Below are 20,872 nucleotides of genomic sequence, written 5' to 3'. Positions count from 1 at the left end.
CATCAAGAGCTCTGGAAATTGAACTGGCCAATGATCAGAAATTGCAAATTGAATCTCCCAAGTGTACTTGGTTCTCAACTTGATACACTTCCTTATGCTCAGAAACTTTTGGCACCCATATAAATAGAAATGATCTATGCTGTAATTGAGTTGTAGTTTCTGCACTTCAAAATTCAAAGCCTTAGTGATTTGATTCTGAATTCTTTGGGGTCTCATGCTCTTGTGCTAGCACTTTATCACTGCAGTTATGATCCAACTCCAATCACTAATGTTTCTCATTTAGTGCAGTAATCACAAGAAGTTGAATTCTAACCATAATGATAAAAAAAACAGCACTATTACTAATTGACACAAAAACAGATTTTGCAACAGGTCAATTCCAGAATTCAGCAACTCCTTAATTCCTTTCAACTATCAACTGAAACTTTACATTTCAGCACAGAGACAATTTCAGCTTCAGCATTTTTTTTGTTCTGAATATTCAGTTGCTGCAATTCCTTTCTTTTCTTTGTCTCCTGCATTACTTGCGTGTTGCATTCACCTCTATTCAGTTTCCAGAAAACAGTTTCAAAAATCTGCATTCTGTCTTGTTGCTCTTACTTCAGAATTTCAGCAATGAACTAATCTTCTGAGATGCCCATTTACAACAATTAGACTCCCCAACACCCTTTAAAATCCCAAAGCAAGATCTCCATTCAAAATGTTGCATAATCATGAATTCTAAATGCTGATTCAATATCACTTAACTACTGTATTTCACAAATCACCATCCAATTTCAGCTAAAGTTCAAAGCCTTTAAGTTGCCTAAAGCAATTCAGAAATTCAGATTCCTTTTTATAGATGATTCTTTCACACTTTCAACCTATCACAGATTAAAAACTTTCAGAATCTGGATTCTGCAGATTTCTATTGATTGTACACTTCTGCATTTAAATCTTTGTGCTCTGGTTTCTTCATACAAATCTTTGCACGTGATTTCAGAAACTAATTACACAACAAGCAAATGTAATATAGCTGGCCAAATCAGAATTTTCAACAATCTGCAGATCTTGTCAGCTTAAGAAACTGATATAAGTTTAAGATTTAAAGCAATGACATACTCTTCACAAATGCACCAAATCAGTAACTACCAAATCTCCATTTCAAAGTCCAGTAGCTCAGAACAGGGTTCAAAGTTATCTTAGCTTGAGAAATGAATATCAATTTCCTGCAATTGTGTTCTTCTTTCTTTCTTTATTTCTAATTTTGCAGATTCGAATTCCATTGTTGGTGCTCTTGCTCCAAAATTCCAGCATCAAAATGCAGAAATCTAATTCTCTGATTTTTTTTTTCTTCAATCCAACATCTAACTCTTTTTGATACTTCATTGACCAATCCATTTCTTCAAATTTCGTTCAGTTTAATCAGTCATGCCATTCAGAAAATTAAGATTGAGGATAAAAGTTCAATAGAATTTCAAGATCTTCTTGACAGAACTGAATCCGATTTTTTTTTTTTTAAACTTTCATTCATAGATAATCCTTACACTTTCTTTTGCAACAGTCCAGAAGTAGAATACAGTTCAACACATCCTGCTTCTTACATTTCTCCTTGAAAGCAAATGGATTTGAGAAATCAAGAGCTTCACTTAAATTTCTTCTGATTAAAGATTTGCAAGAAAACTTGGCACAAACTAGAGTAGCTTCTGTATCTGATTAAAGAACAGAAATCAGAATAGAAATCAAAACTGATTTTGGCATAAACAGAACTCTGTTTCAGCTAGATAAAATCCAAATCTGATTAACTTTTACTGAAATCCAGCTCCACAGAATTGGTAAGACGGTATCTTCAGCAGCTACGAAACTTTTAGAATCCAAGTTATTTCTGTAATTCTTAAGTTACAACTGATTTCTTTTGTTCCAGATTCCAGTTTCCATATTAACAGTTTCCAGTTTCAGCATTTCAGAAATATGCTTTTTATCCACTCTTTTTCAAAAACTTACTGATTTCAGCAACTCTCTAACAGTCTACTCTATTAAATCAACTTTAAATTTTTATCCATTCTATTCAAATTTCTAGCATGTCAACCACTAATTCTGCAGCTTCAAATCTTCTAATTTCATATACTTTATGCTTCTTGTTTCTGCAGAATTCAGTTTGAAAAGGCATGGAGTGAAATAATAAACCATTTGTTACTGAAATGAATAGAGTTTCACTTGAGATTTTGCTGATTTAAGGACTGCTACTAAGATTTTGGTACAAACTTGATACATCATAGTCAAGTTTCAGCAGCTATATTTACTTCCAGTTTCACTTCCTGTTTAAACTGTGGATCATTGATACCTTTTGTTCCCTTCCAAAATTTATTCCTCACACAAGAATGAAGAATTAAATTCAGCTATCTCACAGCCCAGATCTCTTCCAAAGCAAATCAATACTAACTCAATCAACCCAACTCAACAACTTTCAGATAGAAATCTGTATTTAAAATTGGCACAATCCATGTGTGTTTCAGAAATCTGATTTCAGCACAGATTTCAGATATAGACTAAGCTGCAGAATTTGAAGAGAGCTTCACTGTTCGAGTGGATTAAATCCTTCCTTCACATAAAGAAATCAAAGTGCACCAAGAATTCCACCAACCAAATCTAAAGCAAAGAAAATGAATCAATCCCCATAGACCATTGCAAAATCTCTGATACTTCCAATAATTTATCTTCGCATCATCTCTCCCCCACACTCAAAACCTTGTCCATCTTACAAAATCTAACTCATCAAGTATTCAACCAAAGCACTCGACAAGCAAAGATTATCAAGAATTAAAATGCTAGACGAGAATGTATAAAGAAAATTGTGAGGAAAGGAATTGGAAAGTATGAAGGGGAACAAAATTGACAAAATCCTCAATTTCCATGCACACAAATGCTATTATGACTTTGAAAAGAAGCAAAGCAAGTTTTAGAGTTTAATTTGCTATGAGTGCATGCCACACAAGAGAAAATAATAATGTATAGACTTAAAGTGGACCTCACTAGGTATTTACATGCAATCTAGCTTCATCAATCAAATTGGAATTCACTACCATTTTAACCAATACCATGTAAGAAAAGCATCCAATCATGCCAAGTGACCTAAAATTGATGGTCAAATTTAAGAGACTTTTACCATCTTAAAAGTATCACTAAACAATTCATGGAGACTTTTATTCAAATTGAAATTGCTATGTATGCTAAACAAAATGGAAAGTATGAAAATAAAATGCAAATGCAAAGTATGGAACTAAAGAACGTATAAAGAATTTATTAGAGAAAAACTAAACACAGAGCATGAATTAAAATGCAAAAGAAAGCGAAATTAGAACCAATTCCCCTTTCATTCCCGGTGGTTGAAGAAGGTTTAGAAGGAGAAACCACCCCGGAAGTGGAGTAATCATGGTTCCACTTAAATTCTTCTTATTAATCCTTTTTCCCTTCAAAATTCTCTCCGAAGGTCTAAGTCGGTTCAGTTTAAGCACCCACTCCGGAAGCTTAAATTCTCCTACACAATCAATAAAACAAAACACCTCCCACACACATGTGGGGTAAAAAGAAAATAGGAGAATATTAGTGTGGGCTAAAGATATTTCAAGAATTGAATCACAACTAATAAAATCAATGAATGGTACCTCTATTAAATTTTCTGAAAAATTACACAAAATACTCACCTTGTTATCTTGAAAGGTACCTAGAGTGGTGATTGTTACCTCTTTTCCACCAAGAAAATGCTTAGACTCTAGTTCTGGTAAATGTACATCTTTATGTAGTGATTCCTGGGTGCTTGGCTCCATAGCACAAGTCCCTACACTTACATCTTCAATTCTTGGTGATTCTTGAGGTAATGCTTTCAGTAAGTATTCCCCTACACATAAATTATCTTCTGCAACAAGACCTGCATCATTCACATCATCTAAAGCAACACTATTAGTAGAATCAGAAATCTGAACCACTACATCATCACAAATAAAACTAGAAAATTGTTGTGAAGAAATAGAAGTAGTGTCAGGCCTGACAAGAGCTCCACAATCCATCTCCTCACTGGCATTTTGTGATTGTAACTGGTTAATGGATGATGCAATCTGATCCAATTGACTCTGAATATTCTGTATCCTTGCAAATTGTTGCTCTTGATGCTCTCTCATTTGTTGCATAATATCATTGACTTCCCACATTGATTCTTCAATTTGTTCTTGTGCATCCTCATACCTATTCCGCTGCTCCATAGGTAGGTAGCACTGAGTCTAAGGCTGATAGTAATAACTCTGACTCCAATCTCCAAAATACGGATAAAATGGATCCATGGTCAAATAGAATTTCCTGTTCTTACACAACAACTAGCAAATAAAATCAGAAGACTCATGAACAAATAAAATCAACACATGAATATATAATCATGAAAGCAATCAAAACAACAATCCTAAAATTACCAAACATTGCATATTTTAAAGTGTTCCCCGGCAACGGCGCCAAAATTTGATAAGCCTAAAATCTATATTAAATGTCACAAATAGGCTTATCAAATTAACAATTTAATATTTCACTAAACCCCTTAATTTCACAATAATGTTGTAGTAACGAGCCCAAGATCGCTCTCGAGGAATCAACTAATATGATGTAATCTAGGATTGTCTTTTTATTCCTATTTTTGGGGTTTTCGATATAAAAAATGGGGTTGGGGGTTTTAAAGCTTTGAATATAAATCTACAAAGGAAAACACAGTAGTAAAGAAATTAATCTAAAGCATAACTAAAACCCTATGTATGTGCCAACAATCAAACCTTAACGCATTGTCACTTCTACATTGAGATTAAATCATTGACACACTCTTAAACTATGGAATGAAATACAAGATGCAAATAAATCTAATCTACAACACCAATTAAAACCCTAGCTTGAATTTAAAATCTAAACAATTAACCAAGCATCAAATAAAACTTAAACTAAGCTTTAACAAGGTAATGAAATACTAAATTACTTGCTAAAATCATAACAAACATCAAATGAATCTGTTCTAAGCTGTAAAAATAATAAAAACCCTAACCGATCCAACTCACAACCAATCTCACCAAACTTCACACTCTTACCGTCACACAAGAGTGTCAAAGTCGAGACCACCCAACTTTGGACCTCAGTGGAGCATCTAAGCTGCGTCTCAATTCAAGGAGTGCTCAACAACGCCGACGGACCACCCCCCGGCGAGCTAAGAACATCCCGGAACCCATAAATGCTGAAAATCTGGATATCTGGTCTCTGGATCTGATGGGAAGCTGTGGAACGCGGATGAACGTCAGATGTAGTTCAGCAACGCCGGAGGACCACCTCCAAATGTTGCTGATGGAAATCGGAGCTCAGATTTGGAAGAACACCTCCAAATCTGAGGTGAACAGGGAGATGCCGTGATAAGAATTCCACCTGAGAGAACACCCTCCAATGGCTCCAGAAGATCGGGATGATGCCGCCGAGATGCTCACTACCGAGATTGAAGCTCGGGAGAGTGATTGGAGAAGGAAAGGGGCCGAAATTCGGAAGATTGCCGCGAGGACGAGGCTGCTGGGCGCTGTGGAGTCGACGAAGAAGCTGGGTACTGTAGCTTTTCATTTAAATCAGATCTGGATCTGGAATGGATGGTTGAGATGATTCCGGGCTAAATCAACAGTGAAAAGTCATCCAAAATCTGATCTGAAGGTACTGATGTTGATCTAGGGTCTGGATCTACCCTCCCGTAGGTCGGATCGATCAGATCATCACTGGATGGCCCAGATCCGCCTAGTCTTCAATAAACGGTCCAGATTAAGTCGGGCTGGATCAATAGCTAGATGAACTCAGATCTGCATCAAAACTTCTGAATATTCATCAATGGCTCAGATCTGCTCTCCATTAAGTTGGATCGGCCAGATCTTCAACGGATGATCCAGATCTGTCCTATTCTTAATGAACGGCCCATAATGCTCAATGGCTAGATCTTCTCGTTTGAACTCCGATTTAAGTCCAATTTCGGTCCAAATAGATCCAAATCTAAGATCCTTTGATTCCTACAAAATAAGAATCAAATATTAGTATCAAATAACACCAAAAATACAATAATTTGCCATTAGGTCAAAAATAGATACAATGCACAAAATATGATGTAACCATGATTTTAACCTATGAAATCAACATCAAACCATGCATATATGAATCAAAATAATGCAGTAAAATCATGATTATCAATAAGCTTCACTATTGACTCATAGCCGAAGGTGCTTCTATCGAAAATTATTGCCGGAGCATGGTGAAGTTGTTGTCCACCAAATTAGATACCCCTAATTAGCCCCGAGTATTTTTCAATCACTCAAATGATCTGCTAAGATAGATTGACTGCTTTGAGTGTGGTAGCAAGGAAGCACTATGATTGGTAAAAAGGGTTTGAGAGTGTGAGGGTTTGCTGTAGTTTTGTCTAGCTGCTTGTAGTGCCGACTATGGCTTAGGATTATCACCTGTGGTCATAGTACAACTCCGGTGAGGGAGACAGAGTAGCGATGGAAGGGGGAATAGGGATCTACCGACCTTGACCCCTAGTGTGGAAACTACAATTGCTTTGAGTTGGTCTGCAAGCGAGAGGGTTGACACAATGTATTCAAAGATGGAATAAGGATCATTGGCCCGTACTTGTGGCGAGTGGCTCAGCATTATGGCTCACAACAATCGGAAGAAGAGAAGAATCGGCTGAAGGTTGATGCCGACATTGCTAGTATGATCCCTCGTGGAGATCTGATGGTGGATCTGCACTGACGATGGAAAGGGGAGGAGGGAAAGGTCGGTGCTGAGATGAAGAGATGAGAATTGTTATCTGGTGAGGAATTAGGGGTTTGGAGAAACCTTTATACCAATACCTAGGTTTAATTAATTAAACCCTAAATTAATTCTTCAATAAACTCCCAATGATTATTCAAAGCAGACTTTCTCCTACACCAATAGATTCATCCAGTAAAAATGTGACATACAGACTCTATTTAAATCTCAATGTTTTAAAAAAATTCTCATAAAATTGTATAAGTTTATGTCTCCAATAACACTTATTATTATTGTAGTGTCCACACCACTTAATTAATTAAGGAGATTTATTGGATTAATTTTAATTTAATTAGAATTCATATTTAATTAAGAATTTTTAAATTTAAATAGATGAATTTAGTTACGATTAAATAAGTTAACTTATAATTATGGAATTTGGATTAATCATATGAAAAAATAATATGATATATTATATATAATTTAAAATATATAATTAAGCAAGAATAAAAAAAATACAAGACTAATATTTTATGTAACGTGTAATGTATGTAGAAATAAAGTATAAATAATATATATAATTTAAACTCTATAATTTAAATACGAAAAAGAAAAAAATATATAAAATTAATATATTATGTAGGTACCGTGTAATATATATTGTGTAAATAATGATTAAAATACTATAATACTATAATATGTGAATTATATATCTATATTATATATATATGGATACCCATATAAAATTATATTAAATTGACAACTTAGTGTTCATAAAAAAAATCTATATAACCATGGATTTATATAGGAAATTTGATTCATATAAATAATATAGGAAATATAAAGTATATAGCATAAATAATGGAAATAGGAAAATGGATAGATATAGGAGATTTGATTCAATATCAAATTAATGACTTATATAAATAATATATTTTCTATATAATATAAATTTAATGGAACGTGTATATTTAGAAAACTATAATATGTTAATTATTATGTATACATGATATATATATATAATTTGATTCAATATCAAATTCATGACTTAGTATTAAAAAATATTACCATGTACATGTGATATATACATCGATATATATAAATATGAAATTAGTATACGGATATAAATATGTATGAAATTAATGCAATTAATGACTTAGTATATAAAAGGAAATAAAAGTCCTAACCTCTCTCTTCTATTTAAACCTTACCCTCAAAAGCCTCACCTTGGATGATCTCACCGGCCCTAAGAAGGTTCCCCATTCCCTTTTTGTTTCTCCACCGGTGCTAGAGCTTCAAGGGAAGACAAGGAGTTAGGAGCTAAATACTTAAGGTATGTTCCTTAACTTGTAATGCTCTAGTTAGTTTCTATAGTCGTGTGAATTTTGGGAACCATAAATTGAGGTGTGATGCTTTAGTTTAAGTTTTTTCTTAAAGATTTTAAAGGTTTGTAAAAATGGAAGATTTTAGATTCAATAGATTTCTATGTTCTTTTTGGTTTTAAGAAGTTGATGCCATGGTTTAGGTTCCTTCTTCATCTCTATTTGGAAATTATAAAATTGTTTATTCTTCTAATGAATTTTAGGACTTGTAAGTTTTGGATGTTTATGGAACCCTATGTCCTTTTGTGTTTTAAGAAGATGATACCATGATTTAGGTTCCTTCCTCACCTCTACATGGAAGTTAGAGAATTATTTATGTTCCCATTAAATTCAGAACTTGTAGGTTTCGGATCCATAAGGGTTGTTCTAAAATTCAATTTTAGTGGTTATATAGTTATCATGATGTTGGACTACAAGTTGCTTCATGTTTTACTAATTGTTTAACCTTAAAAGTTAGAGAAATTTGCATGCTCAATTTATAGCGTAGAGCTTCTATGTTTTAGATTCTTTAAAGCTTGGGTTTAAATTCTATTTTAGAGGGTTAGTTGTCATGATGGTGCACTTCGAGTCGCTTCATGTTTTTGTTAGGATGTTTACTATAAGCCTAGCTTTTGTATGAACATCTATTTTGAAATATTTTAAAATGAGAATCACTTTCACAACATCAAAAACCCTCATAGACATCGGTGGAACAACAATAGTTTTAAGCAAAAACCGATGTCTTTGAGTATTTTACACCGATTTTTTCCAAAATCGGTGTCTATGAGCGCAGATTTTCGCTCATAGACATCAGTTTTTTAGGTGATGTCTATGAGCGCCTTTTTTTTCGTTAATAGACACCGATTTTTACAGCGGTTTTCAAAATCTGATGTCTATGATTAAATAAAATAATTTAATTTTTCCACCCATACTTAGCCGAAATTTGCAATACTTCATTCTTCCCTCCAAACCTAAACCTATGTCGCGCCGTCCACCCATACTTAGCCCTAAACCTATATCGTCGCTACGACACCACCACTTTCCTCCGGCCATCTCTCTCAGCCCCTCATCTCCCTCTTCTCCTTCTAGCGTACCTGCCTCTCCCGATCAGGATCAAAACCACCTGCTCCGGTCCTAAGCAAAACCGCAGCATAAATGATAGATGCAATTTCCCCCTTCGAAGAGCACACCAGCCTTCCCGTCGGTGACCCTCTACACGATCCCACTGTACATGTGGAAAGGGTTCTTTGGGGATCACGATCATCCCGGGCAGGAAAAGGGGAAGCTCGGGGAGCTTCGGCTTCGCCCGCGCCAGCAACACCGCGATGCTCTCCTCGCCGCCCGCCCTTGCCTTTGCCTCGGAAGGAGAGGGGTTCCGCTGGATGAAGTCTTTGAGGCCCTTTTCGCCCGCCTGGGAAGATTGAGGGAGAAGATTGAGGCCCTGTGGAAATGTGAAAACCCTAATCCCCTCCTTACATCTACACTCTTACCTGTTGTAGTTCTTTGATCTGATGTTGGTTTTGTTTGCCTTTTCACTATTGTGGTCGTCGCTGGGAGATTTGAGTGGATCGGTTGATATGTGTAGGGTTTACTCGATCGATTTGTTTTCTTTGCAAATCTACGCCCGTAGATCGGTTTGGTTCCTGCCTTTTAGTGGCTGTCTGCGAGACCACCTTCGAACTCCGATTATATCAATCTCCTGGGTCTACAAAATCTGCACTCCGCCAAAATCGAACCTTTCCTCTCTGAGATACCATCGTTGTACCAATCTCTGGGTTCTACACTTTCAATTTGTTAGGAGGAGGCAACAAATCGCAAACAGAGTCGAAGAGAAATGAGAGGAGGGTTACTGAAAATCGAGCCTAAGGAGCTCAAGTTCGTCTGTAAGTCTACATTTCCCTTTTCTCCTCCTCGATCAATCGATCCATGTTTTATGTGTTTTTCGTGGTTTGCTTTCTTTCTGGACGGTGTGAGGTTGGAGTCGTGTATGATCTTAAACTTGCTTAATGGTTCGCATTTGGTCTTCGAAACAGTCTAAGTCCTACATTTCCCTTTTTTTATGATCATGCATGATGGTTGTGGATTGTTTTGTTTGGCTTCTTGGGTGGACTGTTTGATCGCAAGGAATTCAGTTAGTTTTCTAACAATTTTTTTGTTGGTTGTGGATCGAGCAGTTGAGTTGAAGAAGTAGAGCTCGTGTTCCCTAGAACTAATTAACAAGACAAATCAGTACCTTGCCTTTATGGTATTTCTTTTCTCCTTTTTATTGCATTATTACTTACATCTGTGTCATTTATTGATTTAAGTTACTGGTTTGATCAAATCTGGATTTCTTATATAGCTGTTTGGGTTTTGTAATCTAACTAATCAAGCTACTTGTCATTGCTTGAAGGTTTCTGATAATCAGGCACAAAAGATGTTTGGCAACAGATGGACAGAGATTGCAAAGGTTGTATCAGGAAGGTATTTCAACCAAACTTCTTTATTTAGTATTTACTAATAAGCCATCCGCTGTGATGGGTGGACAGGTTGTATAAATATGATTTGTATTTGCTTTACAACATAACAGATAACGCTGTAAAGAACCGCTTCTCCACCCTCTGCAAGAAAAGGGCAAAATTTGAGGCTTCATCCAAGGAGAATAGTGTTCCATCTTTGGACCCAAGCAATAAGAAGGTTCTTGTTGAAGAACCATCTATAGCAATACTAATAGGGGAACCATCGACATCAAATAAGCAGATGGGGTAGATGAATTCACTGTGAACTAAACCACCAAGAAAAAGTTTAATTATTTATTTTTCTTTTTAGTATTTCATTTGCAAGATAGGTATCACATCTCTCTTCTCAAAGAGACAATTGAAGCACATAGGAGATCTCTTGGGGAACATGGTCCAGCTCAACATCTGCAAAGGCCACCTCTATTAGAAGTTCAAAACTTTGACACAGTTAATCAGTCATCAGGTAATATGAGAGGCTATACATATGATGGTAAACCACTATCAATTTGGTTTATCTTCTTTTTGTGAAAAGATTTGTTGATGCCTTCTGCTTCCCCCTAAGCCCTCGCCTTTTCCTAATGACTAAGCAGCTTCCAATAAGGTTAGTCAAGCAACTTTCCTTGGGAGAGATGACCCAAAACTAACTGCCTTGTTGCAACAAGCTGAATTGCTGACTACCCTTTCCAAGAAGGTTAATGTAGAAAATACCAACCAAAGTCTTGATGAGGCTTGGAAGGTGCTAATTTTGTCAGCGCAAATGATTTATATTCAATTTGCATGAAATGTTAACCTAACTTCTATTTCATTGGTGTTGTGAATCTTTGGAAACTTTGAACCATTAGGAGCTTCAAGAGTACTTGATTCAAACTGAACATAGTGGGCTACTAAGAAAAAGAATTGCTAATTTTGTAATCAGGTATCTAATCAAGCTACCTGTCATTGCTTGAAGCTTCAAGAGTATTTTTCTCTTGTAAATATTCAATGTTTTCATGACCTCACATTGATGGTTCTAATTGGAGTGGATCATAGTTCCTATAATTTGATTCAACATATGCTAGTTCCATGTCTCGTTTATGCATGAGTGACTGGTTTCACTCATTTGGTTTATGTTAGCTACATCTATCTTGTTTGGTTCAGTCTTGATCAGTTCCTAATCGTTTCTTCCATAAGTAATCTCATGAATTTATGCATACCAGTGCATTTCAACTCTATGTTAGGGTTTTGATTTACTGGAACCACATTTCAACTCTAAATTAAACTTACCTTTTTCAACTCAAGAAATTCTATAGCCTCATGTGCCTGGTTGGTAACTTGTGTTTATCATATGTTGATGAATGGCCTAAAAACCACTTCTATTTCTACCTTGAGATATGCTGATAGTTTGTTGGGTTTTGATCAGGTTGTTGAAGTACCAAATGTCAGTTGGGATGATATTGGTGGGCTGGAAAATGTCAAGAGGGAACTGCAAGAGGCATTTGAAGGTGAAAAGTGGTGAGATTAGGGAAATGAAAGGTGCAAGAAGAATGAAGCAGTATAGCAAGTTGAACAGATTCTGATTCTCATAATTTAATGCCCCCATCGGGTTTGCCTCCGTCGGCCTCTCGAACGACGAGATCCGTCTGGAGGATGAGAGCCCTCTCATTGCCGAGGACAACGGCGCCCCCATTAACAGCGTGGCGGAGTATGAGAGGCCGAAGAAGGTTTTGATTTTGATGAGTGATACTGGTGGTGGGCATCGCCCTGGACATTTAATCAATTACCGAGAAGCTACAATTTTTTGGTAAAGCATGGTGCTTTGTGGAAAATGACGTACTATGGTACCGCACCTCGCTTGGTGCACCAACCACATTTTGCGGCAACTTCAACGTTTATTGCTCGGTTAGAATGTTTCCTTGTTTTTATCTTTCCGACACCTTGTTTTTATTTTTTTTCAACATTAAAATAGTGTTGGATAACTTCTAGATGTGTGTGTTGGGAAAATTGGATATTCTTATGAATTAGTATCAATGTTCCTTAAATAGTTTAGCTGTAAGTTTATCTTTCACTTTGGCTTAAAACGATGAATTCCAATATTATCTTATCCTCAATCTCTTTCTTTGTGTTGGCTAACATGAGTTCTTATCCATATTGCAGAGAGAAGTGAAAATATTCTACTTGTTGACCTTCTCTCTGATTGTTTCACACAAACCTGAGAATAAATAGTTTGATGCGGTTTTTGACTACTGAAAATGGATATACCCTTTAATTCAGTGAGAAATGTTGGATCAGAGTGAATCATCAACTTATATTTGTAGTTAAGATCTTCTCAGAGACATTTTTTAGTCTGTTTATCTCTATTATTTGGCACAATCAAAAGCCACAATCACTAAACACTAGGAAGAATTGTGTGCCTTGGTCAGTGATGGTGCAAAAAAGAGGATCATTATCATTATCATGCCTAGTAATTTCAATTAAAGTCCATGATGCTTTTATCCTAGGCGTATGAGGTAATCAGTGAAACTATATGGAAGTGGTTTTTTTTCAATTAAAGAACTAGAACTATAGACTTGTCCTCTGCTCATTTTACTTTCTTAATTTGAGAGCAAATCAGGAGAACCCTATTTAAATTTAAATAGATATCTCGTTTCATCATCGAGTGGATAGATGCATAAATCTTTATGGTATTTTGCAGGTAAAGATCACTTGCATGTTTCTCAGTTTGGTGGAGAATAAGGTAAACCTTTCCAATAAAGGATCCAGAAGATTATTTTTTACTTACTGGGGTACTCCTCAATTTTCATCAGTACAACATGAATGTATTCCACAAGCTATTCTGGGAATGGATGTTATTTGTCAAGCAAAGTCTGGAATGGGTAAAACGGCGGTTTTTGTACTTTCTACTCTTCAGTAAATTGAGCCAACAGCAGGCCAAGTTGCTGCACTTGTGATGTGTCATACAAGAGAATTGGCCTTCCAGGTTTGACTTTATTTTTAAAGAATGATTTATGTTGATTTTGGTGGTTCTAGAATTTTGATTCATATTTATATTTGTGCAAATTTTCCATGAGTTTGAGCAATTCAGCACGTACTTACCAGACATCAAGATTGCTTATTGTATACTGTACTTGTTGTCCAGTAACTTATCTTTGAACTATTAATATTATATCGTGATATAGGTTTTACATCATAAATCAAAGAAGACACTGAAGGAGATAACCAAAGATTTATGCCCAGTTGAGACCACTTATAAATATTCAAAGTTTCAGTCATTTAGATTGTCAGTAACAAACTATTTTTTTGGTTTGATTTGGTTTTCAGGTTCTTAGCATACAACAGTTATACAAAATCAGTACTATGTACTGGGATGACAAGTATGGCACGCAGAGTGTTACATCAGAGGTCTGATTTCACTTAGATATGTTCTTAAGTTGCATTCTGTTTATATATATATATATATATATATATATATATCACATGCATAATTTTCATATTCACAATGGAATAGCTAAGTGTGGTATCAACTAAGTTTGTGTGGGGACAAAATAGAGAGCAATTAAGGCACCAAGACGGGGCCAGTCTAGTGACGCAATAATGGTGCGTTTCTAGCATCTAGTAATATTCTTGTTGACATAACCAACTGATGGAAGACAATTGGGAATAAATATATTGGCCTATACCAAGTCTTCCATCTCATAGCTTGCCTTTGGGACAAATGGTATCAACCTTATTTTGCAATGACTTCAAATTGTTCTGTTGCACTTTTAGGTCTTTCCAAGTAATGGCGTAGAGTTTTTTTTTCCTTTTCAATTTTATAGATCATTTCAAGTATGAGACTTGTGATGGCCGAGGGCTCAAATAATTCTTCCAATAATTCTTTCTTGTTAGATGATGATTCCAGGTAGGCCTTAAACTTTTTTCTTCCTCTGTTCTACATATTAGTTACTATAAATTAGATTTACATTCTCCTTTGATGCAGCATTCCATTTTTGGTCGATGTGTTGGAGTGTATACTGAAAGCCTAAGCTTTGTAAACATTCATTATGAATAAAGAATCACATTTGGTCAAATTGTCTACATTTGTTTGTAGTTGTTCAATTAATTTATATTGTAGATAACATAGCATGTGGTGTCATATGCAGAAGATAATGTTATCAGTACCTTATAAATTATAAACAGTAGCTCACGACCAAAATGGAAAGGAACAAACCATTAGAAGGTTATAGTGTAATTAGGTATCAGTTTATCTTAATTGTATAATTACACTAGTACACTTAGAGTGTATTGAGTAGGACCATTTGAGGTCGTTTCTTTTATACTAATTTTATAAAGAAACAAAGACCTCGGTTATTATGGAAGTGTGTGCTCTTAATCCTAATATAATAACAAGCACATATATTTGATATTTATTTCTTTAATTTATCAATGGCTGATATTTAGTTCGATGAATCAATAAGCCCGATAAGTTGGGAAATGGTATCACTTATAGTGTGTGTTGTTGATTATAGAAGGAAACTGTGTCCTAGAGATACTAGGTTGAGAATGTCCCCAAGAGGAGCTCATAAGGATTGTCATGTTAAACCCTGCAGGTGGACTTAGTCCGACATGACGATAAGGTTGAGTGGTACTACTCTTGGACTTAGATATTAATTAAATGAGTTGTCAGTAACTCACTTAATTAGTGGACATTCGATATCTTAAACACAGGGAGACTAACACACTCATAATAAGAAGGAGCCCAAAAATGTAATTTGGGATTGGTGCGGTAGTTCAATGATAGTTCTCTAGTGGAATGAATTATCATTGATAAAATTAAGTTGTGTGTTCGGGGCGAACACGGGATGCTTAATTTTATCGGGAGACCAAAACCAATTTCTCCTCTCGGTCCCTATCGTAGCCTCTTATTTATAGAGTTCTATACCCACCTATACCCACCTTATATACCCACCTATACCCACCAGATAGCCAGCCAATAGGCTAGGGCCGGCCTAGGTATAAAATTGGGTGGCCGGCCCTAGCTTGAACCCAAGCTAGTAGGGCCGGCCAAATTAAATTAAAAAAGAAATTTAATTTTAATTTTTATGTGGAAGATATAATTTAAAGAGAATTAAAATTAAAATATCTCTCTTGTAAAAGATCTACAAAAAATTAAAGAAAGAGATTAAATCTCTTTCATTATTTGTAGATTGGAGAGATGTTTTATTTTTCTCTTTAAAATTATTCACATGTTAATAAAATTAAAATTATAGAAATTTCCTTTTATTAACCATGAAGAGATTTTTAAAGAGAAATTTTATTTTTAAAATTTCCGGAAACAAATAAGGAAAGTTTTAATTGTTGATTGAAACTTGTCCAATTTGCTTCCTCTTGATGTGGCCGGCCATTAGAGTTTATTTGGGAAATTTTATTTTATTTTTCTCAAATAAATCATGTCAAGGAAATTAAGGAAATTTTATTGTAAATAAATTTCCTAATTTGTCTAGGCCAAGGAATATAAAAGAAGGGGTAGGGGTGCCTTCATGAGATACAACAACATCTATTATTCCTCTCCCTCTTTTGTTCCTTGGTGTGGCCGGCCATCCTCTCCCTCTCTTCCTCTTGTGGTGGCCGAACCCTTCTCTTCCATTGGAGCTCTTGTGGTGGCCGGATACTACTCGGAGAAGAAGAAGAAGAAGGAGAGAAAGCTAGCATCTCTTGGAGCTTGGTTAGTATTTTGGTTTTCCTCCTTGGTGAAGTTTTTCCTTTGTGGCCGAACCTTGCTTGGAGGAGAAGAAGGTGGTTGGTGGTTTCTCATCTCGGAAGATCGTTGCCCACACAACGCTCGAGGTTAGAAGAGGAATACGGTAGAAGATCAAGAGGTTTTTCTACAAGGTATAACTAGTAATTTTTCTTTCCGCATCATGCTAGTTATTTATGGAAATAATACCAAATACAAGAGGCTTACGTTCTAGATTTTCGAATATGTTTTTCGATGTTGTGTTCTTTTGTATTTTCTTTTCCCTTGTGATTTGATTGTTCTCTTTGGTTAACCTAAAGTTATTTTAGGAAATTAAATATTAGATTTCTATAAAAGGTTTTGTCTAGTCGGTGGTGGTTGCTCCCATATCCAAGAAGGCCATGTGCCTCGCCACGTCAGTACTGGAAACCAATTATGGAAATTAATATTTAATGGAATTAATAACTTAAGGAGACTTGGGTCGAACGTGTTAAGTTCCGCAGGAGATCCAAGTCAAAACCTAAAAGAACAAATAGATTAAGTTTTGGATCAAACGTGTTAAGTTCCGCTGGCGATCCAAAATTTAATTTAAAAGAACACATGGTAGCTAGGAAAAGGTTCAGACCTTTGTACAAAATTTTTGTACAGTGGAACCTATAGGTTTTCCGAGTAGCAACCAACAATTGGTATCAGAGCTAGGGTTTACCTCTATGTATTTGGTATTTAGTTTAATTATGCACATGTCATACATAATTTAGGCGGGATAATAGTAGGATGTGCTAACTTTGTCGCAGGATCCAACTATTATGGCTTTTAGTTAATTATGTGTGATTGGACCCTTGGACATGTCAAGGGCAATTTATATGTGTGTGCATGATTGTATTAAAATACGGCAGGACTGTATTTAGTTTTATTAGGATTTTATTTTGATCTAGATACATGTACATTCCTTTTATGGAATATAGGATCAAAATGTAAAATTCTATTTATGTCATGGATCGAATCTTGCAAAGCGTGGAACCTTCTAAGGACCAGAGGCGCAGCGGAACTAGGAGCAAGATGGATGCGACAGCTAGACCCGGAGGCGGTGGCCAAATATGGCAGCAGCATGGGATGACAACACACGGAGGACAATTAAGAGATAAAAGCCATAATAGTTGAAAATTAAATTTTCTATTTATTGCTTTTATATTGTGCTGTGTGTGCATGTTAGTTTACAAGTTTAGTAGGATAGCTTAGTTAAAATTCCTCATTTATAAATAACTAAGTGGGAGAGGGATTTTTAAATAAATCCCATGATCTCCATTACTGGTTTGTAAGTGATGCAAACAAGCTTGCGCGTTGGCTCTGAGTGCCTTCCTCCATAACGGATGAGCTTGTTTGTGGATCACTAGAACAGACTTCCATTTTTGGATGACTATAGGAAATTAATTAAGAGCGTGTGATCTTCCCCAACGGAAGGGGCATAATCTTATTAGTGGACTTAGTGTCAAGTAATGGTATACACTTAGACACATCTAATAGTATCCTCCCCAACGGAGTCACTATTATTATTTGTGTGACCAAATAATACCAACTATTAATTTTATTTGTCAAAAAGTTAGGTTGACAAGATAATAAAATTAATGGGTTAAAACCCTCCTTTTACAAATGTTGAATTTGTATACGTCCACACTAACGTGGCATACAAAATTCACGGTGTTTTGAGGTGTTGGTTAATTTAAAATAGTATTGTTTGAGGAATCAATATTATTCTAAATTTAGAGTTCTGACCAAAAGTTATTTGTGATTCTTAGGATGACTTTCAACCCACTGTCCATCATACTTCAACAGAATAGACTTACTGGACCTAATTACATAGATTGGAAAAGGAACCTGGACATTGTTCTTACTGCTGAAAGCTATACATTTGTCTTGTCTGAACCTTGTCTGATGCACCCACTGGTGAATCTACCCAAGAGGAGATTGAATATCATAAGAAATGGGTAAAGGCAGATGAGATGGCGCGGTGTTACATTTTGGCTTCAATGTCAAATGTATTGCAACATCAGCATCAAGATTTACCAACAGCTTATGATATTATGAACAATCTCAAGGAGCTCTTTGGTCATCAGGATAGGGCTTCTAGACAAGAAGCTATGAGAAAGATAATGACAGCCACCATGCAAGAGGGTACTCCTGTAAGGGATCATATCCTAAAGATGATGGCTTATCTGAACGAGATACAGATCCTTGGAGGAGAAATTGATGGGGAAACCCAGATCGATATGATCCTCCAAACGCTACCTAGAAGTTTTGAGCAGTTTCGCCTGAACTATAATATGAATAAAAGGATTTATTCATTAGGGGAACTACTGACAGAACTTCAAGCAGTAGAAGGATTATTTCGTCATAATTCTCAAATTCACTATGCTGAAAATGGTTCTACTTCTAAACTGAAAGGAAAGAAGAAGAAGAAACAAGCTGGCTCAGCAAAGAAAGTGAATAAATCTTAGAGTACGGGATTTAAAGCTGGAGTGAAGAAGCCAAAGGGCAAGTGCTTCATCTGCAAGCAGGCAGGACATTGGAAGGCGGACTGTCCTCGTAGGAACCAAAACAAAGGTATATCTCATGCTCTGGTTGTTGAAACATGTTTAGCGGTGTTATCTACCAGCACCTGGTGTGTAGATACGGGAGCCACTGATCATGTCTGCAATTCCTTGCAGGGGTTCTAGGAAACCCAACGACTATCTGAAGGGGAGATTACCGTCTACATGGGCAATGCTACTAAGGTGGCAGCTGTTGCAGTGGGAGACGTCTACTTGTCTTTTAGTAGAAATAGAAATTTGGTTTTAAGAAATTGTCTTTATGTACCCAGTTTTAGAAAGAATTTAATTTCAGTTTCTAAACTGTTTATAGATGGATATTCAGTTTCTTTCAGTAACGATGTAGTTATTAAAAGAAATAAAGTGATTATCTGTTCTGGTGCATTAGTTGGCAATTTATATATTTTAAATCCAATTTCTTCCACAAAGCAAAACATGGAAATTTATAACTCATCTTCTAATTCTAATAAGAGAAAAGAACCTTCAGAAATGAACCAAGCATATCTTTGGCATCTAAGACTTGGTCATATTAATTTAAGTAGGATTCAGAGGCTTATAGCCGATGGACTTTTGAGTTCATTAGAGTTGGAAAATTTTTCTACTTGTGAATCTTGCTTAGAAGGTAAAATGACCAAGAGGCCGTTCAAGGCCAAGGGGTATAGAGCCAAAGAAGTGTTAGAGTTGGTTCACTCTGATTTGTGTTGTCCTATGTCTGTCCAGGCAAGAGGAGGTTTTGAATATTTTGTCTCTTTCATAGATGATTATTCAAGATATGGATACATTTACCTAATGCGCCGCAAGTCCGAGTGCTTTGACAAGTTCAAAGAATACAAGGCTGATGTGGAGAAACGATTAGGTAAAAGTATCAAGACACTACGATCTGATCGTGGTGGCGAATACCTCTTAGGAGAGTTTAGGAATTACTTATCAGAGGCTGGGATTCAATCCCAATTGTCTGCACCTGGAACACCCCAACAGAATGGTGTAGCAGAACGAAGGAATAGGACTCTTATGGAGATGGTTAGATCGATGATGAGTTATTCAGAATTACCAAATTCGTTTTGGGGATATGCTCTGGAAACAGCAGTATACATTCTGAACTTAGTACCTTCTAAATCAGTTTCTTCTACTCCCATAGAATTATGGAATGGGCGAAAACCCAGTCTAAGACATATTCGGATTTGGGGTAGTCCAGCACATGTGCTGAAACCAGATGCTGATAAGTTAGAATCTCGTACAGAAGTTCGCGTGTTTGTAGGATATCCCAAAGGAACGAAAGGTGGTTTATTTTATAGTCCTAAAGACCGAGAAGGTCATTGTTAGCACCAATGCCCGTTTTAGAAGAAGACTATATAATGGATCACAAGCCCGAGTAAAGTTGTTTTAGAAGAACTTAGAGAGGACATGTCTACTTCAGTAACAGGACAAGATGAAGTACCACAAGAGACCGCAACACGTGTCACACATGATACACAACCACGGTGCCTCGTCGTAGTGGGAGGGTTATGAGGCAACTGAAGATTCATGTTTTGGGAGAGTCTTGGACTTGATCCCTGGTAAACATGAACCCGATCCCGGTCATATGATGAAGCACTCCAAGATATAGATGCAGTATCTTGGCAAAAGGCAATGAATTCAGAAATAGAGTCCATGTACTCTAATAAGGTTTGGGAGCTTGTAGAACCACCTGATGGTGTAAAAGCCGTTGGATGCAAGTGGATCTACAAAAGGAAAAGAGGGACAGACGGGAAGGTAGAAACCTTCAAAGCTAGGCTTGTTGCGAAAGGGTACACTCAGAAAGAGGGAATCGATTATGAGGAGACCTTTTCACCGGTAGCCATGCTTAAGTCTATCCGGATACTCTTATCCATTGCCGCTCATATGGATTATGAGATTTGGCAAATGGATGTCAAGACAGCTTTCCTTAACGGAAGTCTTGAAGAAAACATC

At 36.3% G+C, this 20,872-nt stretch overlaps 3 long non-coding RNA genes across 3 annotated transcripts; all 3 read left to right on the top strand.

The window, feature by feature from the left end:
* The first annotated feature begins 10,998 nt into the window (after positions 1-10,998).
* On the top strand, positions 10,999-11,343 carry LOC122031004. Its single transcript, XR_006125700.1, has 2 exons — positions 10,999-11,108; positions 11,236-11,343. It is a non-coding gene; the product is annotated as an uncharacterized LOC122031004 (long non-coding RNA).
* A 1-nt stretch (position 11,344) lies between these two features.
* LOC122031003 lies at positions 11,345-12,107 on the top strand. The gene is made up of 3 exons (XR_006125699.1): positions 11,345-11,381; positions 11,488-11,561; positions 12,045-12,107. It is a non-coding gene; the product is annotated as an uncharacterized LOC122031003 (long non-coding RNA).
* Positions 12,108-13,968: 1,861 nt separating this feature from the next.
* Positions 13,969-14,621, top strand: LOC122030956. Its single transcript, XR_006125682.1, has 3 exons — positions 13,969-14,023; positions 14,440-14,522; positions 14,601-14,621. It is a non-coding gene; the product is annotated as an uncharacterized LOC122030956 (long non-coding RNA).
* The last annotated feature ends 6,251 nt before the right edge of the window (positions 14,622-20,872 follow it).

Source organism: Zingiber officinale, chromosome 11A (assembly GCF_018446385.1).
Source record: "Zingiber officinale cultivar Zhangliang chromosome 11A, Zo_v1.1, whole genome shotgun sequence".
Taxonomy (NCBI): Eukaryota; Viridiplantae; Streptophyta; class Magnoliopsida; order Zingiberales; family Zingiberaceae; genus Zingiber; species Zingiber officinale.
The sequence above is the reverse complement of the archived record's forward strand: the minus strand, read 5'-3'. Positions and strand labels throughout refer to the sequence as shown.